This window comes from Schistocerca nitens, chromosome 1, assembly GCF_023898315.1.
Source record: "Schistocerca nitens isolate TAMUIC-IGC-003100 chromosome 1, iqSchNite1.1, whole genome shotgun sequence".
In the NCBI taxonomy this organism is placed as follows: Eukaryota; Metazoa; Arthropoda; class Insecta; order Orthoptera; family Acrididae; genus Schistocerca; species Schistocerca nitens.
This window is the reverse complement of record NC_064614.1, coordinates 938709927-938735984: the sequence shown is the minus strand read 5'-3', so window position 1 is coordinate 938735984 and position 26058 is coordinate 938709927. Positions and strand designations below refer to the sequence as shown.

At 46.3% G+C, this 26058-nt stretch overlaps 1 protein-coding gene across 1 annotated transcript in view; it reads right to left on the bottom strand.

The window, feature by feature from the left end:
- Positions 1-26058, bottom strand: part of LOC126194010 (uncharacterized) — a 595904-nt gene that overhangs the window by 83626 nt on the left and 486220 nt on the right. The window lies entirely within an intron of this gene.

Sequence of the window (26058 nt, the reverse complement as noted above, 5' to 3'; positions counted from 1 at the left end):
AGTTTTAGAGACGGACGGTGGTTGGCGGCGTGCAAAATAAGAGGGGTGGGGGGTGAGTTCTAGCAGAGCGCCGACGGCCGACCTCGCCGGGTCCGGCGGCAGCGGCCGTCGCTATCGATTAGCGAGCGGGCTGGCTGGCTGGCCACGGGTCGCAGTCGCCGCTGCCATCGGGATCCCAGCTGCCACGCGCCGGCAGCCAGCCTGCTCTAACTGCTGCTACTCTCATCTTTTACTTTCCCCTCTTTGGGGAAGTGTGAGGGGCAGTTTGTGGCCTTTCGGCTTTTACTCCCCTGTGTACGTGTGTGTGTGATTTTTCTGTACTTTTTTGGTGTCTGTGATATGTGATGACTGTTCTGTATGTGTCTGGTATTTGCCTGGGCTTGGCGAGATGTTTGGTGTTATATGGGCAAGGAGCAGGGTTTGGGATTTGGTATTGGGATTTTCTCTTCGACTTAATCGTCGAAGATCGTTATAGGGCGCTTGTGCTTATCGCGGGACATGTAATACCGACCTAGGGAGTGGATGAGGGCGTTTCCCGATCTGGAAGAACCCTCATAGAAGGCGCTTGCCAGATCTTGGAAACGCTCTCTCAGGAGTGGGATATCGGCTGCGGCATGCAGATCGTCTGTGGGGAATCCAAGAGGTAAATGCAGTGCCCTCATGAGGGCGCGGTTCTGCTGCCTCTGGAGTTTGTCCAGGTGCTGCTTTTCCGCGTATCCCCAGACAGGGCCCGCATATTCCATTACTGGCCGGATCAGGGTCTGGTACACATTTACTGCTACTGGGCAGGGGAGGGAGCTGGTTGAGTTCAGGATAGGGTATAGGATGGACATTCTGGCGCAGACCTTCCTGTGGACCTCGTCTATGTGGCGTTTCCACGTAAGACGAGAGTCCAAGGTTACGCCAAGGTACTTGGCGGTTCTGCGCCAGGGGAGTTGGGTTCCGTTTAGGTGAAGGTGGAGGGGGGGGGGGGGGACGTTGAGGAGGTTGGCGCCTTCCGAGCCTGCGGGTAATCAGCATTGCCTGCGTCTTTTCAGAGTTGATGGTGATGCGCCAGCGACGGGCCCAGGTTTCTGTGTCGTCTAAAACCCTTTGTAGCCTACGAATGACCAGGTCTACATCTACATCCATACTCCGCAAGCCACCTGACGGTGTGTGGCGGAGGTCCTTGTTCGCATTTCTCCTGTAGAAGGCTGTGTCGTCCGCGTACTGTGCAGTGTGCACCAGGGGGGCCGATGGAGTGTCCGCAGTATACAAACTGTACAAAACGGGCCCCAGGACCGATCCCTGTGGCACCCCAGCACGAATACGCCTTTTGGTGGAGGTGGCAGTTTTTGCTTTGACGGAGAAAGTCCTATTCGTGAGATAGCTTTTGATCAGCTGAACTATGCTCCCGGGAAACCCTTGTGTGTACAACTTGTAGAGTAGCCCTCTATGCCATACTGAATCAAAGGCTTTGGCTACGTCTAGTAGCACTATCCCTCAGTAGCCTCTGTGGTTGAAGCCCTCTGTGGCTGCTTCAACCATTCTCGTGACCTGTTGTGGGGCAGAGTGGTTCTGCCGGAACCCGAATTGGAAATCCGGCAGAATTTGCTCTAACTGTGGCTCCCCTGCTGCACGTGCCCTTAGCGCTAGGATTTCACCCGGAACAAGTCCCGCCCATTCACCCCTCTCCACGCCTATCCATAGTGTAAATCCCTACCCTAAACAGCCGCCAGTTCCGCAAACTGGAAGCTACAACAAAGTTGTCACCGTCACAGTCCAATACATGTTATACTAAATTCAGTAAGGATAAGAAATTTAAGTTTTTCTGGATAGTAACGTAATATGAATCTGCATTATTAAAGAAATAAAAATATTTATAGAGAATTGAAAGCATCGCCAGCAATAGAAAACAAAAAATAACGTGATGTTATTTAAGGGCAATAAGGACAAATTTTCATTAACTAATTCACTTATTATAATACGTTTATTTGAGGGAAACAGCAGAGCAAACATACAATGCGAAAACAACGGTCTTGAGTCTGTCATGTCGGTAGTAAAGCCACGAATGCAGTCGAATAACTCTGTTGTCTAAAATCGCCGTTATATAGAAATAAGTGAAGGTTGTTTTGTTTATGTAGGCCCTCATAGTAGCTCACGAAAATTAAAGAATATAAGAATGTCATAGAGTAGAAATGCCTAATGAAAGCAGTAAGATATTTGCATGTATGACATACTTCGTTAGTATTTGCATGGGTAATGGGTGAATTTTAACTTGTAAATTCTTCCAATGCCATACCTGTGCATTATAAACGAGGTTACAAAGAATTGGGGCTGTTTCTGTGTGATTAGAGACCTATATGCTGTTGCAAACGTCTCAGGAAAATAATGTTTCGTTATTCTTTGTCCTGTCGGTTTTTAACCAAAAGATTTATTAATTTCGTAAATGTCATTCAAACCATTTTTTAAAAATAATAATGTGATGTTTATGTTTGTCACAGAGCAGTTATAGAGGAAATAAATGCTGCGGTGTTTCACGGCTGTAAAACGTCCTTCGTGCTGTGCTAGTTCTTCTTTCAGTCCTAAAATTTCTCAGCAAAACTATTCAGTGAATAGCACGCAAAATCAGCTTGGATCGATCTAGCAAGAACAAAGTAATTTTGATGCCCTCTGGAAGTATAGTGAACATTGGTGCTTGTTTCACATATACTGTCTGAGTTCTGAAACTTAAGTGTCAAGTATGCTGTGGTTCCTCTTTCTCCAAACAAGCTATCCTGTTTTAGCTTTGGGTGCTTTTCCTCACATATAAGTATGTTCCTTCATAGTCTATTCATCTGGATACTGAGTTCACGTATTTAAAGAATTCAGTGCTACATTGTTTTCTGTTATGTTTGCTGTTGAAGTACCTGGCACAGCTGAGGCCAATTGTGCACGTTTTTTGTAACGTGTCTTTTAACGACCAGGCAAAATTTAAGACCTAGCAAGATATTAATGTAACATTCACTCCAAGTGCAGCCGAACGCGGTAGACCACGTGGGTCAACTGAAACGATGCCCAGGCGCCGAACAAAGACCGGGAAAACCAGGGGTGAATGGGCGGGACTTGTTCCGGCTGAAATCCTAGCGCTAACGATTCCTCCCTGCTGCAGCCTGCAAAGCACCTCGCCTCGCCAGCTAACGCGTCCTTACCAAAGTTACCCTATACTGGCCGTTCAACTTGCAGAATCCTGAATGCGGCAAGCGACAGGCGTCAAATTGCTATGAAGTGTGTCCACTACTACCTTGGATATGCAACTGTCGTTACGGAGTCGCACTTTTCGATGTACAGAAAAGCCAACAAATCGAAAATATTCCTACATTTTACATCTACAGCCATACGCCGCAAGCCACCTGACGGTGTGTGGCGGAGGGTACCCTGAATACCTCTATCGGTTCTCCCTTCTATTCCAGTCTCGTATTGTTCGTGGAAAGAAGGATTGTCAGTATGCCTCTGTGTTGGCTCTAATCTCTCTGATTTTATCCTCATGGTCTCTTCGCGAGATATAACGGGTGATCAAAAAGTCAGTATAAATTTGAAAACTGAATAAATCACGGAATAATGTAGATAGAGAGGTAAAAATTGACACACATGCTTGCAATGACATGGGGTTTTATTAGAACCAAAAAAATACAAAAGTTCAAAAAATGTCCGACAGATGGCGCTTCATCTGATCAGAATAGCAATAATTAGCATAACAAAGTAAGACAAAGCAAAGATGCTGTTCTTTACAGGAAATGCTCAATATTTCCACCATCATTCCTCAACAATAGCTGTAGTCGAGGAATAATGTTGTGAACAGCACTGTAAAGCATGTCCGGAGTTATGGTGAGGCATTGGCGTCGGACGTTGTCTTTCAGCATCCCTAGAGATGTCGGTCGATCACGATACACTTGCGACTTCAGGTAACCCCAAAGCTAATAATCGCACGGACTGAGGTCTGGGGACCTGGGAGGCCAAGCATGACGAAAGTGGCGGCTGAGCACACGATCATCACCAAACGACGCGCGCAAGAGATCTTTCACGAGTCTAGCAATATGGGGTGGTTCTAATAAAACCCCATGCCATTCCAAGCATGTGTGTCAATTTTTACCTCTCTATCTACATTATTCCGTGGTTTATTAAGTTTTCAAATTTATACTGACTTTTTGATCACCCAGTACGTAGGAGGGATCAATATTCTGCTTGACTCCTCGGTGAAAGTATGTTCTCGAAACTTCAACAAAAGCCCGTACCGAGCTACTGAGCGTCTCTCTTGCAGTCTTCCACTGGAGTTTATCTATCATCTCCGTAACGCTTTCTATCTCTTCCATCAACCCTATCTGGTATAGATCCCCCACCAGTGAGCAGTATTCAAGCAGTGGCCGAACAAGTGTGCTGTAACCTACTTTCTTTGTTTTCGGACTGCATTTCCTTAGGATTCTTCCAATGACTCTGTCTCGCATCTGCTTTACCGACGATTAAGTTTATATGGCCATTCCATTTTAAATCACTCCTAATGCCAACTCCCAGTCAATTTATGGAATTAACTGCTTCCAGTTGCTGACCTGCTATATTGTAGCTAAACGATAAAGGATCTTTCTTTCTGTGTATTCGCAGCACATTACACTTGTCTACATTGAGATTTAATTGCCATTTCCCGTACCATGCGTCAATTCGTTGCAGATCCTCCTGCATTTCAGTACAAAATTTATGGAATTAACTGCTTCCAGTTGCTGACCTGTTATATTGTAGCTAAACGATAAAGGATCTTTCTTTCTGTGTATTCGCAGCACATTACACTTGTCTACATTGAGATTCAATTGCCATTTCCTGTACCATGCGTCAATTCGTTGCAGATCCTCCTGCATTTCAGTACAATTTTCCATTGTTACAACCTCTCGATATACGATGGCATCATCCGCAAAAAGCCTCAGTGAACTTCCGATGTTATACACAAGGTCATTTATATATATTGTGAATAGCAACGGTCCCACGACACTGCCCTGCGGCACACCTGAAATCACTCTTACTTCGGAAGGCTTCTCTCCACTGAGAACGACATGCTGCGTTCTGTTATCTAGGAACTCTTCAATCCAATCACACAATTGGTCTGATAGTCCATATGCTCTTACTCTGTTCATTAAACGACTGTGGGGAACTGTATCAAACGCCTTATACTATAATCATCACAGCAGACACAAAGGGTTTGACTCTAAAGTACCAATTAAAGTGGTCTCGCGGTTCTAGGCGCGCAGTCCGGAACCGTGCGACTGCTACGGTCGCAGGTTCGAATCCTGCCTCGGGCATGGATGTGTTTGATGTCCTTAGGTTAGTTAGGTTTAAGTAGTTCTAAGTTCTAGGGGACTGATGACCACAGCAGTTGAGTCCCATAGTGCTCAGAGCCATTTGAGCCAACCAATTAAAGACGGCACAAATGCGTCGAAACATGTTTGGGGAAAAAAAGAAAAAAAAATTGTAGCTTAACAGGCGGACCTGAATTGCCATAATTTAGTTTGCAAATACGGTTACTGGTAGAGATTTAAACACAACCGATAACGATTACCACTAGTTGTCTGTCATAAAGTGTATTCCGACCCGCGCACTAATGATTCTGGGTGCAAGTCTACGAACAGCAAAAGAAGTAGCCCCTGACCTAGTGGCTCAGGTGATTAATCTGCTGACTCGTATTTTGATACCTTGCGAAGCTCTGCCGGTTCTGTTCATTTGATTAACCTGGCACTACGCAGTCGGCTCGATGGCCGGAAGAGATAGAGAGAGAGAGAGAGAGAGAGAGAGAGAGACAGAGAGCGGCGCGTGCCCCTTAATCGTACGCATTGCGTCATCTCCGGCCGTGACATTCAACGCCCCTCGCACGCACTCCACACCTGGGCCCAGCCACAGCGGCAATTCAAACAGCTTGCCGCGCGAGTTGTGCACACTGAAACTCATACTAAATCTATTGTTCAGAGTTTATTTTCCGTTTGCTTGCGTCCGCAGTCCTGCAGTATTTTAGGAAGGACGACACCTACCGCCTGCATCGTTGTTAAATGTATTTATTCATGAAGATCACGATTTCGGCCAATAATTCCATTCCTAAGTGATAACTGCAACAACATGAATTGCTTAAAGACCAATTCAGCTTTAAGGATACATTCTGTTCCCGAAATACGGAGGATTAACAAGACCAATTCAAAAATTATTATACACACCTCGCCATTAAAATTGCTACACCACGAAGATGACGTGCTACAGACGAGAAATTTAACCGACAGGCAGAAGATGCTGTGCTATGCAAATGATTAGATTTTCAGAGCATTCACACAAGGTTGGCGCCGGTGGCGACACCTACAACGTGCTGACACGAGGAAAGTTTCCAACCAATTTCTCATACACAAACAGCAGTTGACCGGCGTTACCTGGTGAAACGTTATTGTGATGCCTCGTGTAAGGAGGAGAAATGCGTACCATCGCGTTTCCGACTTTCATAAAGGTCGCATTGTAGCCTATCACGATTGCGGTTTATCGTATCGAGACAATGCTGCTCGCGTTGGTCGATATCCAATGACTGTTAGCAGAATAAGGAATCGGTGGGTTCAGGAGGGTAATATAGAACGCCGTGCTGGATCCCAACGGCCTCGTATCACTAGCAGTCGAGATGACAGGTATCATATCCGCATGGCTGTAACGGGTCGTGCAGCCACGTCTCGATCCCTGAGCCAACTGATGGGGACGTTTGCAAGACAACAACCAACTGCACGAACAGTGCGACGACGTTTGCAGCAGCATGGACTATCAGCTCGGAGACCATGGCTGCGGTTACCCTTGACGCTGCATCACAGACAGGAGCACCTGCGATAGTGCACTCAACGACGAACCTGGGTGAACGAATGGCAAAACGTCATTTTTTCGGATGAATCCAGGTTCTGTTTACAGCATCATGATGGTCGCATCCGGGACTGGCGACATTGCGTTGAACGCACGTTGGAAGGGTGTATTCGTCATCGCCATACTGGCGTATCACCCGGCGTTATGGTATGGGGTGCCATTGGTTACACGTCTCGGTCACCTCTTGTTCGCATTGACGGCACTTTTAACAGTGGACGTTACATTTCGGATGTGTTACTACCCGTGGCTCTACCCTTCATTCGATCCCTGCGAAACCCTACAGTTCAGCAGGATAATGCACGACCGCATGTTGCAGGTCATGTACGGGCCTTTGTGGATACAGTAAATGTTCGACTGCTGCCCTGGCCAGCACATTCTCTAGATCTGTCACCAACTGAAAACGTCTGGTCAATGGTGACTGAGCAAATGGCTCGTCACAATACGCCAGACACTACTCTTGATGAACTATGGTATCGTGTTGAAGCTGCATGGGCAGCTGTACCTGTACACGCCATCCAAGCTCTTTTTGACTCAATACCCAGGCGTATTACGACCAGAGGTGGTTGTTCTGGGTAGTAATTCCTCAGGATCTATGCACCCAAATTGCGTGAAAATGTAATCATATGTCAGTTCTAGTATAATATATTAGTCCAATGAATACCCGCTTATCATCTTCATTTGTTCTTGGTGCAGAAATTTTAATGGCCAGTAGTGTAGCTCTTCCTATGTCTCTATGAAATACACCGTTCGGTTTAGGAGGACACCGTCTTCGTGTCAACGATGTTCGTACAGGATTTCGTCTTTCTGGTCTTACCCCGCATCAGCACCGGGTCGGTATGTTACTCTGGATTTGGCAGAGTTAGTGGTACGGGGTAACCCGATGCCTTCCCGTAACCATCTCTTTCCTCCTCCGGGGCGGAACTTGTGTACCTCCATCTGCGGGCGTTAGTGTTCTCCGACGAGGAAGTGTGAGAACGTTCTCGAAGTGTTTGCGAACTGTGTAACTGAGGCGGGACAGGACCGGCTTTCAAGCAGTCGCACGCAGGAAACCGCCCGAAAACCTCATCCGGGCCTGCCGGCACACCGGGCTGCTTCGATCCGCGGTCGGTAAATCTCCCCGAATCCCGGAACCGGCGTGCTAACGCTCGCGGCTATCGGGCGGGTCCATGTTTATACAATGTGTTTGACCATTACAAGTACAAAGGAAAGTTGCAAGTCTAGGACAATGAAACAAGTAAATAATCCTAACAAACGTATGTCCGAAAACCGTACAAGTTCATTCATGCTAGTGGTACAACAGTGTTAACCATTTAACCCACAACCACGTGTGAGACTCGTTGTCCGGTATTCGGGCCAAATGTGATTATCACGGGCTAGGACCGTTCTACGTCGGTCGGGAAAGGTTTGCACGAAAAATAAAAAAGAACTTACTGAAACAACGTCGCAATGCAAGAGATGCAAAATTGCTCTACACGTACATGTATGTTTCGAATGCTATCACACCCTTGAAAATTATCGACTTGTGTTGTTGCTTTTTGTAAGAGCGCTAATTATGTGATTTCAAATGTCTCTGAGCACTATGAGACTTAACTGCTGTGGTGATTAGTCCCCTAGAACTTAGAACTACTTAAAGCTAACTAACCTAAGGACATCACACACATCCATGCCCGAGGCAGGATTCGAACCTGCGACCATAGCGGTTCCAGACTGTAGCGCCTCTAACCGCTCGGCCACCCCGGCCGGCTAATTATGTGAATTGTGGGTGTTTTCAGGAATTGGTGATACAGCATTGATTTATATTGTATTGTATTGATTGATAATAAATCTTTTGTGGCATTTTTGACACAATTATTACATGAGCTAGTGAGGGTTTATCAAGTATTCCACAAAAAGAATTCAGCTCAGTCTTACACATGTACTTCCATTCCGTAAATCATACCCAAGACCGGGCGATCGTTGATGATGATGACTGATTTGTGGGTCGCTCAACTGTGCGGTCATCAGCCCCCGTACACATTCCCATTCTGTACACACTCCAATGTAGCCATGAATGATGATGGAATGATGAGGACAACACAAACATCCAGTCCCCGGGCAGAGAAAATCCCGAACCCGAACGGGAATCGAACCCAAGACTCCGTGATCTAGAAGCAGCAACGCTAATCACCAGACTACGAGCTGCGGTCCCGGGCGATCGTGTTTATATTTTGGGCCCGGGCCGTTGGAATTTAAATCGTAGGTTAAAGGGTTAATGTGTACGGCTACGCTTGTGCTACATCTTATGGTGGATGGATGCGTATGTGCTAGATACACGTCCACTGGCGTACTTCCATGCGGCTGTTAGAGAATTTGTGGCACAAATCTCCGACAACTACTGTATTAGTCGTGGCTCGTCAGTATCATGGCCTCCCAGGTCTGCCGGCTTAAACATGCTGGATTTTTTTGTGGAGATATTTAAAAGCTTTCGAGTACTCCAGCCCTGTTGACAGTGTCGATTAAATCGGGAAACGCATTGTGCATGTTTGTCAATGCATTCAGAACACCCCTGCGATTTTCAGCGTGTACTGGCTTCGAATGTGCTGACGTGCTGAAGGCTACCTACACATAAACACAGGCCATGTGGATCACATGATGTAATGTGTTTATCCCCAAGCGCTTATCTGCAGTTTGGATCCTCTGACGCTCTGTTATATAGTGTTCACGTACTCCGTCATAATACGTCTCATCGGAGAAAGCCTTTGATTTCTGGATCTGTGTTTATTAGAATTGTTAGCTTATTTCGTGGTCCTCTGCTTTCGCTTTAGTTTGTAGTTATTATAGTCAGACACTGTATATTCCTTGTGTATAACGAGAAAGGAGTTCGTTATTTATATAAAGGAACGTAGGAATTCACGAAAGCGAATACATCTCGAACCCGGCGTCTAAACATCGATTCGCTCAAAGTCTTGTGAACACGTTACTTACTGCAATAACTGTCAAATGTCACATCTAGAGGATGCACGGTGAGAATTTCACTCGCACTGACACACGTTGAAACATTCAAGATGCAAACACATTCACTAAGTTTTATTTCTTGTCTATGACGGTCGATAGCATGAATAAGGGAATGATGACAATGAAAATTTATGCCGGATCCAACTCAAACCCGGATTTGCCGCTTTACGAAAGCGGTGGCCTTAACCACTTTAGCTATTCGTGCACGACCCACGACCAAACACAAACTTCCATATGTCGTCGTACGTGCGTCGCAACCTGTACTCCTACACACATTATGAGATTCCCGAACAGGAGAGGACATTTTAACTGAAAGTTGTGGCCTGGTATTGGCGGATAAATATTGTATTGCGGAGCCTCTTTGCTAAAAATAACGACGCGTCCGAACGAACTCGGCATCCTTCTTCTTAGCATCAGAGGCACTGTAGCATCGTATAGTTGATAACACTGTCCCAGGGACAAATTAAAGTAATCCGAATCCTCCGGTTCCGAACAAGGTTTTCCTTGGCTGTCAGGCGAATGCAGCAACTACAAGTCCAAGTTTAAATATTCTCATTTCAGATTCCCTCTGCCCCACTCCAATTGGATCTGAAACAGCTCATTCTGTTTCTTGGAGTCATCGTCATCGTTTTCAAACTCCAGTTTCCGGTGTGTGGTATACAAGCGCTCGCCATCTCCTTTTGTCTTCATACATCTTCTGTTCCAAGACAATTTCCCATTTGTGTCCTTCCTCCTCCATAGCTGATCTTACAGTCGCTATCCAAGGTTTTCTTGGCATTCCCCGTCGTCTTATTCCTACGAGGTTCAGGTTGAAATACTTTTTGCCAGGTCTTCCACTGTTAATTCTCATTATGTAGCCATACCACTGAAGAGTGCGTTTGCCGGCCGCTGTGGCCGAGCAGTTCTAGGCGGTTCAGTCCGGAATCGCGCGGCTGCTACGCTCGCAGGTTCGAATCCTGCCTTGGGTATGGATGTGTGTGACGTCCTTAAGTTAGTTAGGTTTAAGTAGTTCTAAGTCTAGGGGACTGATGACCTCAGATGTTAAGTCCCATTGTGCTTAGAGCTATTTGAAGCATTTTTGAAGACTGCGCTTCCTTATGGCACTGGTAACAGGAACCTCAATACCAGCTACTTTTCTGTACACCTGATTCCTGATTTTGTTCTTTCTAGTTGTCTCATTCCTAGTTCTAATGAATCTCATTTCTGTTGCCTGAATTCTGCTGAGGTGTTTGTTTAGTAGGGTACATTTTTCTAAATCATATTGTGAAGACTGGTACGGAGTAGGTGCGGTATGTAGTCGCTTTTGCTTTTCGTGGCATTTTATCGTCCCAGAGAAGATTTCTGATTTGAGTGTAAAAACTGGATACTTTCTGTGTCGTGCTATTTCCTGCTTAATGGGTGCTACAGAAGAATGCTGAAGATAAGGTGGGTAGATCACGTAACTAATGAGGAGGTATTGAATAGGATTGGGGAGAAGAGAAGTTTGTGGCACAACTTGACTAGAAGAAGGGATCGGTTGGTAGGACATGTTCTGAGGCATCAAGGGATCACAAATTTAGCATTGGAGGGCAGCGTGGAGGGTAAAAATCATAGAGGGAGACCAAGAGATCAATACACTAAGCAGATTCAGAAGGATGCAGGTTGCAGTAGGTACTGGGAGATGAAGCAGCTTGCACAGGATAGAGTAGCATGGATAGCTGCATCAAACCAGTCTCAGGACTGAAGACCACAACAACAACAATGGTGTTGCCTTTCGAGATCATGCTTCATAGGTACTTGAAATGGGAAACAGATTCCCTCCTTCTAGAAACGTATCTGACATTGTTCCTTGCCTGTTGATGGGCGCTTCTAGTGTCTTTGTTTTACTTACTTTTAATCCGAAATGTTGTTCCAATGATTAAGTTTATTCTGTGCTTCAGCTTATGTCCCTCTCTATACTATACATCAGCAAAAACCATGACATTTGGTTCGCTGTCTATTTTCTTGATAGATTTTATAATTTTGTCCATCACTATTACAAACAGGAATGGTGATAGGGCACTTCATTATTGGACATCTCTTTGTTTCAAACCATTCTTATCATCCATAGTGTATCTGGACACAACCGTAACACTTTTCGTATAGCATCTTGACTTTATCGATTAGGTACTTTGGCAACTTTAGGTCTTCAAAACTCTTTGGAGTAGAGAATGAAAACTACAAAAACAAAAACCTATTTATACACGTGGGATATAGAAACGTGGCTGACCCGAGGACAGTCTGCTCTTAAAATGAACGATGCACTGACGCACTTTGAGCTTTCCGGACGTTACGTATAGTCTCTCTCTTGCTCGGCGAACAGCAGACATTAACAGCATCTGCAAGATCGCACGTCGTTCACAAGCGCTCGCTACAGACCATTTACCTCTGTGCTGTTGCATATCTAATTAATGCCCTCTCGCGATATTCTGTGGAGCCAGCGAAAAGCTGTAACACAGCGCTTTTTTTTCACAGTCGTCAAAGCGACGGTACCTGAGTCAATACAGAAACGTGTGAAGTAGTTCTAGTATAAACACTGCATGGCTGAGGGGTGGGTTGTGGTTTTCGTTACCCGTCTCATGTTGATTTTTTTCTCTGTCCGCCGCAGGTCAGACGTTAAATCAAAAACAAGTTTAACACTGCTCCAAGTTTCCCTACTGTACTCCAACGCCTGAATCTCGTCATCAAAACTGAAACGTGCTGGATAGTTCAAACGTACAACAAGATAAGTCAGTAATGAAGAGGGAAAAATCCTTGCTATGACCATAAGAGATTTGAAACACCGCTATATGAAAAATTTGAAAACTATCTCCAACTAGCGAGTGATAGCTGATGTATCCACTCTTACGTCAGTAATTCACACACTTTCAGTACAGATTCCGCCTCTGTAACAATCAAGTGTTGAAAACAAAAAATTTTCTGTTAGCTACTCGTATGCTGCTCCCACCTATACAATGACACTACTACATTCTGCTCACAACGCAACTGAGAACTTGATATTGCAGTCATGACAATGAACACACGAACCGTACCTGAATTATTACGTGTTTGCTTACGTTTGAAGAGTGTCACAGCTGACATTTGCCAGGAATGAAAAAACAATGTACATTAGTTTGTACAGAACTGATTTGTACACCGAAAATTAAGAAGGTATTCTGACACCACAAAATTATGGGGCGCACGCGTCACTGGAAAAAAAAATTGAAAATAAATGCTTTATTAAGAATGTTCTAAGTGCCATACCAGGAAACTGACTTGTTCTAAGCGACAATATGATAGTTTTCACAAGTTGACTCTTGCAAAGAAGATAACAGCAACCAGCCACAGTTAACAATGCTATTTATTTAATTAAACAGGGTGTTACCAGTTCGAAACTACAGGTTCATCTTCAGACGGCTGTTAACCTTTATTTTACATCTGTTGTTGATTGCATTAGCTGTTGGCCATTTCTTTCCCAACACTTAATGTAAACAACAACCGATGTAATATAAACGTGAACAGTCGTCTGAAGATGAAGCTGTCGTTTCGAAACCTGAGGATGAAACTGTCGGTTCGAAACCAGCAATGGCGCTATTTGTATAAATATAAATATTTCTTAACTGTGGCTAGCTGGTGCTTTCTTCGCTGCACAAATCATCTTGCGTTTTTGTACACAGCCACGGTCTCAGAATTGTCAGTTTTCGACAAAATAGCAATGCGAAAGTTTTTGTTCGAAGTGCCATTAATATTAGGACATTACGTTTTAAATGCGACAATACAAGTACAGAAATACGCCATTAAGTTTTTAACTGGTAGAACTGTAGTCAACAAAAACCACTTCTCATATTTTTTTAAAATTTTGGAACCCCACGGCTTGGCACAAAGACCATGCGCCATCTATGAATTGATGTTTGGAAGTCTTTCTCCGTGGTTTAGCATCTAGATCAAGTAAAGGGACAATCCACATGGTACAGAGAACACAAGAACAGTGAAAACACTTTTAGTGAAGAAAATGGCGTTTCCAACGTTTTCCATTGCTACTTTTAATTTGGCACAGTAGAAAAGACGCTTGTGAAACCTCTTCTGTTGATGGCGGGACGACAGTTTGCGGCAGGGTTATCTTGTTACTATTTCATCAAGCCCAAATTTGTCACATCGCTAAAGACCTCTTCGAAGGCTCTTTCCAATACCACAGAGAAAGTATATATTCCATTAAGTAGTCGGTGTCGTATTTCGGCGATAGTAAACGTTGAAAATTAGTTGCGTACTTCAGAAAAATTCCACTCATTGTCCGCTACATGTAAACGAAAACAATACCAGTATACACTTTCTGATTCTGGATGTGTTTAGCCAGCCCTTGTGGAAGAGCGGTTCTAGATGCGTCAGTCCGGAACCGCGCTGCTGCTACGGTCACAGGTTCGAATGCCGGCCGCGGTGGTCTCGCGGTTCTAGACGCGCAGTCCGGAACCGTGCGACTGCTACGGTCGCAGGTTCGAATCCTGCCTCGGGCATGGATGTGTGTGATGTCCTTAGGTTAGTTAGGTTTAAGTAGTTCTAAGTTCTAGGGGACTGATAACCACAGCAGTTGAGTCCCATAGTGCTCAGAACCATTTGAACCATTTGAACAGGTTCGAATCCTGCCTCGGGCATGGATGTTTGTGATGTCCTTAGGTTAGTTAGGTTTAAGTAGTTCTAAGTTCTAGGGGACTGACGACCGCAGATGTTAAGTCCCATAGTGCTGAGAGCCATTTGAACCATTTTTTTAAGTAGTTCTACGTCTAGGGAAGTGATGACCTCAATGTTAAGTCCCATAGTGCCCAGAGCCATTTGAACCATCTGGATGTGTTTGGAATGGCTTGCATTAGCTGCTCCTCCCTGTATGTTTCGTGGCTGGTATTACAACGCTGGCGCTCGGATTTTTAGAGCAACGTTCTTTGCGGTGACAATTCCTTTCTTATAACTTCTCCCGTTGGTGTTTTCTGAGCTTTCCAGCGACGCTCTCGCGCCCACTACGTAAACTAAGCAAAAGGCGTGACAAATCGCCCATTTCTTCTGTGCTTCTTCTCCTTCTCTACCATTGGTCCAACTTGGTAACGTTCCTAGACCGACCAACAATACCAAAGAATAGGACGAACGAGAGTTTGCGAGCGACATCTCAGTTTGGAATCTACACTCCTGGAAATGGAAAAAAGAACACATTGACACCGGTGTGTCAGACCCACCATACTTGCTCCTGACACTGCGAGAGGGCTGTACAAGCAATGATCACACGCACGGCACAGCGGACACACCAGGAACCGCGGTGTTGGCCGTCGAATGGCGCTAGCTGCGCAGCATTTGTGCACCGCCGCCGTCAGTGTCAGCCAGTTTACCGTGGCATACGGAGCTCCATCGCAGTCTTTAACACTGGTAGCATGCCGCAACAGCGTGGACGTGAACCGTATGTGCAGTTGACGGACTTTGAGCGAGGGCGTATAGTGGGCATGCGGGAGGCCGGGTGGACGTACCGCCGAATTGCACAACACGTGGGGCGTGAGGTCTCCACAGTACATCGATGTTGTCGCCAGTGGTCGGCGGAAGGTGCACGTGCCCGTCGACCTGGGACCGGACCGCAGCGACGCACGGATGCACGCCAAGACCGTAGGATCCTACGCAGTGCCGTAGGGGACCGCACCGCCACTTCCCAGCAAATTAGGGACACTGTTGCTCCTGGGGTATCGGCGAGGACCATTCGCAACCGTCTCCATGAAGCTGGGCTACGGTCCCGCACACCGTTAGGCCGTCTTCCGCTCACGCCCCAACATCGTGCAGTCCGCCTCCAGTGGTGTCGCGACAGGCGTGAATGGAGGGACGAATGGAGACGTGTCGTCTTCAGCGATGAGAGTCGCTTCTGCCTTGGTGCCAATGATGGTCGTATGCGTGTTTGGCGCCGTGCAGGTGAGCGCCACAATCAGGACTGCATACGACCGAGGCACACAGGGCCAACACCCGGCATCATGGTGTGGGGAGCGATCTCCTACACTGGCCGTACACCACTGGTGATCGTCGAGGGGACACTGAATAGTGCACGGTACATCCAAACCGTCATCGAACCCATCGTTCTACCATTCCTAGACCGGCAAGGGAACTTGCTGTTCCAACAGGACAATGCACGTCCGCATGTATCCCGTGCCACCCAACGTGCTCTAGAAGGTGTAAGTCAACTACCCTGGCCAGCAAGATCTCCGGATCTGTCCCCCATTGAGCATGTTTGGGACTGGATGAAGCGTCGTCTCACGCGGTCTGCACGTCCAGCACGAACGCTGGTCCAACTGAGGCGCCAGGTGGAAATGGCATGGCAAGCCGTTCCACAGGACTACATCCAGCATCTCTACGATCGTCTCCATGGGAGAATAGCAGCCTGCATTGCTGCGAAAGGTGGATATACACTGTACTAGTGCCGACATTGTGCATGCTCTGTTGCCTGTGTCTATGTGCCTGTGGTTCTGTCAGTGTGATCATGTGATGTATCTGACCCCAGGAATGTGTCAATAAAGTTTCCCCTTCCTGGGACAATGAATTCACGGTGTTCTTATTTCAATTTCCAGGAGTGTATATCCACCACTTTTAGATTTATATGACCGCTTTGTCTCAAAACAGGCAGCATATCACAGAGTAAAATTACATGCGAAATATGAAAGACGTGAGTAGACTCAGGTTTCTTTGCTACATGAAATCAGACAATTTCTGGACTTAGGTATGCATCTAAAGCTTTATCTACTCACTTTCTTCGACGACACGTTGAAGTGTAAAACTTGTGTAACATACTGTATTTTGTTTACATGTATATTTTTCCATTTCGAAACAAGGGTAGTAAATTTGTTCAAATGTTCAAATGTGTGTGAAATATTATGGGACTTAACTACTAAGGTCATCAGTCCCTAAGCTTACACACTACTTAACATAAATTATCCTAAGGACAAACACACACACCCATGCCCGAGGGAGGACTCGAACCTCAGCCCGGACTAGCTGCACAAGTCAGCGCCTGAGACTGCTCGGCTAATCCCGCGCGGCCACTAAATTTCGCTACTGCGGTTGTCACCGATAACACCACAATCAACTCTCTAGGGACACAAAACAGAGAAACAGCGTTTCTTTACAAGGGTATTATCGCTGCTAGCCGGAGGTACCGTTGCTCGCTCGCCCGCATGTATTCGACACTGCGAGAGGCTCTTCCTCAGATGAAATGCAGAGGGGCTACTAGGCCGCTCGCGGTTCCATATCTCTGGCTACAATCGGACGTCTGCGGTGTGCTAGGCGCGGGCACTCCCCGTTTTTGCGTGTTCGTTCCGTTCCATTGGCGGAAGGGTCGCACAAGATCATCGCGAGCCTTCTGCACCCCACCACAACAGCAGAGATCGGCAATCACTTTTAATAACACTTGTCGTGAGTAAGAAGCCATCAGCTGAATCTTCAAGTGCAGATACTCTATGGTAGAAAAACGTAAAATTAACGTCTACCATCTTCTGCTGAAATCCGCACGCCGTCAGTTCTGAGTGTAATTTGCTAGTCAGCTGCTGATACTATCGAGAGATTTTAAGAATGTAATTACGGCAAAGCGAATAGAATACTCATTCGGCACGTGATGATATGGTCCATTTCTCCTATTTTTTATGTATCACGTAGGAACTGTGTAAAAATTCAGCTGTCAAAATTTAAAAGTGAATTGAAGAACCGTTCTTAGAGAACGATATGAAAAATAGATGGACAATTTGAAATAGATCATATGTGAATACATCAGTTCCAGACAGAATACGTCGTTGTACCGCTTATTGTGGCTTAACTTCCTGCGATTGTTCTTACTATTATGTCAACAATCTGCATGTACTCACTAAAATCTGGCAGATCACCGGCACAAAAAATTTGTGAATTTTTTATGTTTACAGTTTTATTATGTTGTTAACAAACGCCGGCCGGAGTGGCCGAGCGGTTCTAGGCGCTTAAGTCTGGAACCGCGCGACCGCTACGGTCACAGGTTCGAATCCTGCCTCGGGCATGGATGTGTGTGATGTCCTTAGGTTTGTTAGGTTTAAGTAGTTCTAAGTTCTAGGGGACTGATGACCTCAGAAGTTAAGTCCCATAATGCTCAGAGCCATTTGAACCATTTGTTAACAAACAAACTGCAATGGCGCGCGCGCGCGTGTGTGTGTGTGAGTGATCATTCAAGTGCTCAATTTCAAAAATATATTCAAATGTGTGTGAATTCCTAAGAGACCAAAATGCTGAGGTCATCGGTCCCTAGACTTACGCACTACTTAAATTAACTTATGCTAAGAACAATAAATACACCCGTGCCCGCGAGAGGACTCGTACCTCCGGCGGAATGGGCCGCGCAATCCGTGACATGGCGCCTCAAACAACGCCACGCCCAATTTCAGCCACTTAGCTTGCAGATCGCTCCAGTTATCAAAACACTGAGCAAATCCACCTTGGAATCCTGCGACGAATTAAGAGACTTGCTATATCCAAAACTTATAAATCTCAAGACTTTTCTACACGGGGTACAGCATTCTTCAAACGTCTCTGAACTGTGGCAACGAGCTTGAAAGCTGTTTATGGATTCGAATCAGTGCTCTCGTTGAGGTAAATTTGCGGGAATTGGTGCGGGAGATATGGTAGGAAAATAGTTAAATTAAAGGTACAACCACAGACTTAATTAGAAATTTTGGAAATTTGTGGTAAAGTCTTATGGGGCCATCGGTCCCTAAGCTTACACACTACTTAATCTAACTTAAACTAACTTACGCTAACGAGAACACACACACACACACACACACGCACGCCAAATGGAGGACTCGAACCTCCGACGGGGTGAGCTGCGCGAACCGGGATCAGGTGGTCCACAATAATGTTCATGTAGTCACATGCTGTCGTAGTGCCTTCGCGGGTGAATGTCCCCATACAATAATACTGGGCTCAGCGACATGCGAACCTGCGTCCGTGGCGCGACGTAACTTTTGAGCATCCGTTCCCATGGGTGATCGGGTACTTGGACACGACCACCAGTCTGACGTACCAGGAACCGTGATTCATTGGACCAGGTGACACGTTTTCCGTTGATCCGCGTCTCAACGTCGATGATCCCGTGCTCTCTGCAGTCGTAACTGATAGCCTCGTCGGGTCAACATGGCAACATTTGGGGATACTCTACTGTGGAGCCCTGTGCGCTACACCGAAACACTTGGGCATGCACCAGCATTGTACCCTCTCGCCAGATCAACCACTGTTCAACGTCCTTAGACGATTTTCTGTAGATGCTCGCGACGGTTCCGAGATACTGGTTCCCAGGCGCTTACGTCAGTGGATTTCCCCATTTGCGGGACCTATCGTCGGTAAAATGGTACTCCATTCACGTCTACTCCACTTCTACGGTATCCTTAGCACGGCACTGCTCTAAACGCCACAAGGCGGCAGTCATTGTCTCGGTAGGCAGTGGTCACAATGTGTTGGCTCGTGAGTCTGCCACATATCGCCACCTGCCCTTCTTTCGAGAGCGACAAAGCCTACGATCTCCACGTCTGGCGGTGGCAAGCAGAGAAGACATAATAGGAAGGCGATTAGCGATTGTTCCGGAGTGTCGACAGACGGCAGCGCCTCTTCCGGCGGATAGGGTCGGCTCGGATGCCCTTGGCTGGACCGGCTGGCGTCGCGGGGAAATGTGACTGACCGCCGCCTCGCGCCTCACTCACTACTGTCCTCGAAAGCGAGGTCACCGAGCCCAGGCCCGCGCTTCCGGTCTCCACACCGTTCCCCGTACTGACTGCCGTAATGGTACGTTTGCAAAGGCCATAAAAATTGCATATTACCGGCAATACAGGGTGATTTTTTCCACCGTGTACAAACTCTAGGGGTGATCGATGAGGGGATACGGTACAAAAAAGATCTAATGAACTTATGTCCGGAAATGTATGGTTTCCATGCTACAGACTATTTATTGAATCATAAAACTTCCTGGCAGATTAAAACTGTGTGCCCGACCGAGACTCGAACTCGGGACCTTTGCCTTTCGCAGGAGAGCTTCTGTAAAGTTTGGAAGGTAGGAGACGAGGTACTGGCAGAAGTAAAGCTGTGAGTACCGGGCGTGAGTCGTGCTTCGGTAGGTCAGATGGTAGAGCACTTGCCCGCGAAAGGCAAAGGTCCCGAGTTCGAGTCTCGGTCGGGCACACAGTTTTAATCTGCCAGGAAGTTTCATATCAGCGCACACTCCGCTGCAGAGTGAAAATCTCATTCTTGAAACATCCCCCAGGCTGTGGCTAAGCCATGTCTCCGCAATATCCTTTCTTTCAGGAGTGCTAGTTCTGCAAGGTTCGCAGGAGAGCTTCTGTAAAGTTTGGAAGGTAGGAGACGAGGTACTGGCAGAAGTAAAGCTGTGAGTACCGGGCGTGAGTCGTGCTTCGGTAGCTCAGATGGTAGAGCACTTGCCCGCGAAAGGCAAAGGTCCCGAGTTCGAGTCTCGGTCGGGCACACAGTTTTAATCTGCCAGGAAGTTTCATATCAGCGCACACTCCGCTGCAGAGTGAAAATCTCATTCTGGATTATTGAATCATATATTGTAAGAGAGACTGCGGTCTAATACGCGCTGTACCATGCAGCCACAGTTGCAGTACGCATGGTTTCCTCCCAGAGAGCGGTACGGTTCCTCATACTCCATGCAATAGCGCCTTCTCCAGCCGTAGTGCCGGTCAGTGTGGCCTAGCGGTTCTAGGCGCTACAGTCTGGAACTGCGAGACCGCTACGGTCGCAGGTTCGAATCCTGCCTCGGTCATGGATGTGGGTGCTGTCCTTAGGTTAGTTAGGTTTAAGTAGTTCTAAGTTCTAGGGGACTGATGACCTCAGATGTTAAGTCCCATAGTGCTCAGAGCCATTTGAACCATTTTGAACCAATCCAGCCGTAGTAATTGGTAAGGTTGTGTCCGATTCACTTCTCTCGCTGACTGACTTTGTAGTGGACGTGATACCGCGTTGTACACAATGGTTCTGTATTGGAATCGAGAGCTTGCCAACATGGTGTTTACTTACGGAAAGGGAAATGGCAACGGGCGGCGGGTAGCAAGGTTGTATGAGGAAACCTATCTCCATCGACAAAAAACACAGCATTCAATGTTTGCAACAATGGTTCGCCGTTTGTCTGAGAGAGGGTCGTTTCAGGAAGCACGGAATCATGAAGGGCGTACCCGAAATGTTCGGACACCAGACTTGGAGGAAAATGTAATCAACACTGAGGAAGGCGTCCGCCGTATCTGTATCAGGCAGTTGGCCCGCCAGTACAGGGTAAGCCAGACGACCGTGTGGAACATTCTCCATGACAGTTGTTACTATCCTTTTCACTTACAGCATGTGCAGGGCTTACTAGCGACGAACTTTCCACCTCGGGAGCAGTTTTGTACTGGTTTCTACACCACCAGGTAACCACAATTCCGGGGTCTGTGTCATCCATCCTATTCTCAGATGAGGCCACCTTTACGCGGAGTGGTATCTTCAACTTCCATAACAGTCACCTGTGGTATAGTGTATAGAACCTCCATGGTAGTGTGACAGCGAGTCGTCAGCATTAGCGCAGCCAGAATGTGTGCGCCGGGATAATTGGCGACTGTATTTTGGGACCAGTCTTCCTCCCATCTCGCCTAATAGGCCGCAACTATCTTCATTTTCTGTGGGTGATTTTGCCTGTCCTGCTGGAAGAAGTGCCATTGATGATTCGAAGGGTTAAGTGGCTGCTACATGATGGTGCTTCAGCCCACTTGGCACTTACCGTTCGAACGCATCTCAATCGTATCTTCCCTGATCGATGGATCGGGCGATTGGGTCCAATTGCATGGCCTGCTCGTTTACCGGATCTCAACCCGTGAGATTTCTGGTTATGGGGCCATCTCAAGAGTATGGTGTACGCAGAGCCCATTCCAGATGTGGAGATACTAGAGCAGTGTATTCATGTTCGCTTTGACACTGCTCGGATTCAGCCTGGCCGATGTGAACGTGTGAGACAGAACATGCTACAGCGCGTACAGGCACGCATTGAGGCACATGGAAACTATTTTCAGCACACATGAACTATGACTGCATTGTACAGCGCGTATTAGACTGCAGTATTTAGTCGGCCGGTTTGGCCGAGCGGTTCTAGGCACTTCAGTCTGGAACCACACGACCACTACGGTCGCAGGTTCGAATCCTGCCTCGGGCATGGATGTGTGTGATGACCTTAGGTTAGTTAGGTTTAAGTAGTTCTAAGCTCTAGGGGACTGATGACCTCAGATATTAAGTCCCATAGTGCTCAGAGCCATTTGAACCATTTTTTTTTTGCAGTCTCTATAACAATGTATGATTCAATAAATTGTCTCTAGCATGGAAACCATGCATTTCCGGACAGAATATTAGACCTTTTCTGTTCCGTATCCTCTCGTTGATCAATCCCTAGAGTTTGTACACGGTAGAAAAACTCGCCCTGTATATCCCGCCGCCAATGCTGTACGGCAACATTACGTTGATACTAATGTAGGCAACATGTTGGTACTAAAGCATTGTTGGCCAGTTGTTGCCCGGCAAAGTTAGAGGCAATAGCTTTCTGGGACGGAGGTGTTTTCACGGGGTCGCACTATTGCCACAAAATACACGAAAATGAGCGAGTGGACGTGAGCCCAGCGCTCCTGCTTTTACATCACATATTAGAAGGAACAAGAGAAATAGGGCTTTGTGAAGACGTTATCTTTTAAATAAACGGAATGTTTTTGAAAATTTAAGTCGTGAACTTATACAAAGCTTTTCCATAATTTTACCGGAATGTCGAAACACAGTTTCGAATATCTCGTACAGGCCACTGATCTGAGAATTGCGAAAGCCGATACAAATTCGAGAGTCCAGGATGAACTTCCATTAGTCAGTGGAGTGTGCGAGGATATGAATCTTTCTGGCAGATTAAAACTGTGTACCGGACGAGTCTCGAACTCGGGACCGTTGCCTATCGCGGGCAAGTGTTGTACCGACTGACCTGCCCAAATACGAATCACGACTCGTCCTCACAGCTTTGCTTCCGCCAGTATCTCGTTTCCTACCTTCCAAACTTCAAAGATGCTCTTCTGCGAAACTTGCAAGACTAACACTCCTGAAAGAAAGAACACTTGTCCGCGAAAAGCAAAGGCCCTGAGTTCGAGTCCCTGTCCGGCACACAGTTTTAATCTGACAGTAAGTTTCGATCCCTTTTAATGTTCATTAATATGTTTAGGTTCTTCAGAAGCCGTTATCCTTTTCTACCCCATGTCGGCCCCAAATGCGGACGCAAACAGTGCGAAGCGGACAGGTGCGTCTGGCGGAAGAGGGCGTGGTCACGCGCTCGACCCGAACCACCACCGCTGCGGAGGAGGTGGTGGGTGGTAAGAATGGAAGGGGCGGCAGGGGGCGTGAGGAGGGCACGCGACAAGCGCGCCCGCCAATCAGGCAGCTGGCTTCCGCACTTACACGTAGGCCCCCTCCGTGTTGTAAAGTCGCTCACCTTCGTTCCGCTATATTACAACGCTTTGGGGGGAGGGGAAACAGACTTAATTATATGAATTCTGGTTGGAGGTTCAACTAATCAGTGGAATTCTGCAGCAACCTCTTTATATAATGAAAAACCTGTCCCTGTCCGCCACACTGTTTTAAGCAGTCGTACATGTGGTGCGTGTACGAATAACGTGTTTCAGAATCCAGTGTGAAAGCGCCTATTAGTGACAGTGACAATTCTACAGAGAACTACGGGTATGTTCTTTTAATCGAGCGTACGCCTCAGACGATGCCTACAACTATGCCAACACAATTTCAGAAGTTCACTTCAGATTTAACTCATAGCTGAGTCTGAAGGAAGGAAGAGTTTTTAAGTTTTAACGCCCTGTAGAAGACGAGGTCATTAGAAACCGAGGTCATTAGAAACCGTGTACAAAGTCCGATTGAAGGGAAGACGTTAAGCTGGTTGACCGGACGCGAAGCTGAATTTTGAATTTAGATTCTACAGAATGTAAGTCCACTTTCTTATCCATTGTATTATACACTACACCTACATCTACATACACAATGCGGAAGTCACAGTAGGTGCTTGGCGGAGAGTACCCTGTATCACTTCTAGTCATTTTTCTTTTCTGTTTCACTCGCAAATAGAGCGAGGAAAAACGACTGTCAGTATACCTCCATGGGCAACGGACTTGCCGCAGTGGATACACCGGTTCCCGTGAGATCACCGAAGTTAAGAGCTGTTGGGCGTGGCCGGCACTTGGATGCGTGACCATCCAGCCGCCATGCGCTGTTGCCATTTTTCGGGGTGCACTCAGCCTCGTGATGACAATTAAGGGGCTACTCGACCGAATAGTAGCGGCTTCGGTCAAGAATACCATCATAACGACCGGGAGAGCGGTGTGCGGACCCCGCTGCCCTCCTATCCATATCCTCCGCTGAGGATGACACGGCGATCGGATGGTCCCGGTAGGCCACTCGTGGCCTGAAAAAGAAGTGCAATATGCCTCCATACGAGCCTTTATGTCTTTGGTCTTATCTTCATGGTTAATGCGCGAAATATACGTTGGCGACACTGGAATCGTTCTGCAGTCAGCCTCCAACGCCAGTTATCTCAATTTTCTCTATAGTGCTCCTTGAAAAGAACGTCACCATCCCTCTAGTGATTCCCATTTGAGTTTCCAAAGCATCTCCGTAATATTTGGGTGTTGTTCGAACTGAACAGTAGTAAATCTAGCAACCCGCCTCTGAAATCTTTGGTGTCTTCCTTTAATCCGACCTGGTGCGGAACCCAAACAATCGAACAGTACTTAAGAATGGGTCGCACTAGTGTCCCATATGCGGTCTCTTTACATATGAACCACACTTTCCTAAAATTCTCCCAGTAAACTGAAGTCTCTACTACTGTCTTTAGATGCTCATTTCATTTCGTCTTGCTTTTCAGTGTTACACCCAGGTATTTAATCGACATGACTGTGTCAAGCGACACACTACTAATACTGTATGCGAATATCATGGGTTTGTTTTTCCTATTCAACTGCAGTGATGTACATTTTTCTACATTCAGAGCTAGCTGCCATTCATCACACCGACTACAAATGCTCTTTCCTCCTACACTCATTCAACGAGGACACATTCTCACACAATCATACGCAGTCTCTATGAACAGAAACAGTCAAATTAACTAAATCAGATTTATTTTTACTTGAAAACACCTTAACAATCATTGCTATTTGTGAGGAGTGAATTGTGTCGAATGGAGTGACAATCTCTGTGGAAGTAATTTAAGACTTTGATAACCTATCTAAAGGAGAGCTGGTACTTTGTGCAAAAACCGTTTCGACTTTGTTGTATTCGATACGTCCCCTTAAACAGTACTGTACCTCAGAGACTAAGAGTCGGCGGTCGTGAACCAGTTTTCGTCCTGAGGAGGAGTGTATGTATTACAACAACTTGTGGACTCCAAGCGCGTATTGCCAAAACAAGGCTGTGTCAATAAAAAAAAAATCGAAAATTTCATGGTATACTTAAAGACCGGTATATATGAGGGCAAAGTACAGCCAAAAACATAAAAAGGAACACGACGGCACAGAGCCAGAAAAAGTGACTGAATATTCTGGGTTCAAACCCAAAACCAAGGCGCGGTGCTGTCGCCAATATGGCCAATGTACGGTGTACGCAGGAATGTGGGCGGCATATGACGAGCGTGGATCAAATATGGATGTGGATTTCCCTGCTTATGAGATGGGGAGTTGAGCATAGCTAGACACAGATCCAACGTACCCATTTGGACCACTCAAAATCGAGGCAGAAGCCCATAAAAGATGGATGGGCGTATACAATCAAACTAAACACAATTACTCTGCGACGGGTCACCTGACCAACCTCTGCAATTTTTTCGATCGAACTGAGTTTCTCCCTGTACAAACGAAAATTTGTTTTGTTCGTCAGGTAAAGAAACATCCTTGCCCTCCAAATAATAATTGTTATTCTCCACATCTAGCTAATAAATAAATGCTGTGGTTATTAAATGTTAATGTAACTTTGAAATTGAAATAATCTGTTCATCTGGCACTCAGCATGATTGATACCTATGTCATTGTCATTGTCTATTATTGTTGTAATTGTCTATTATTGGTCGTGATGATTCTGAAATTTTAA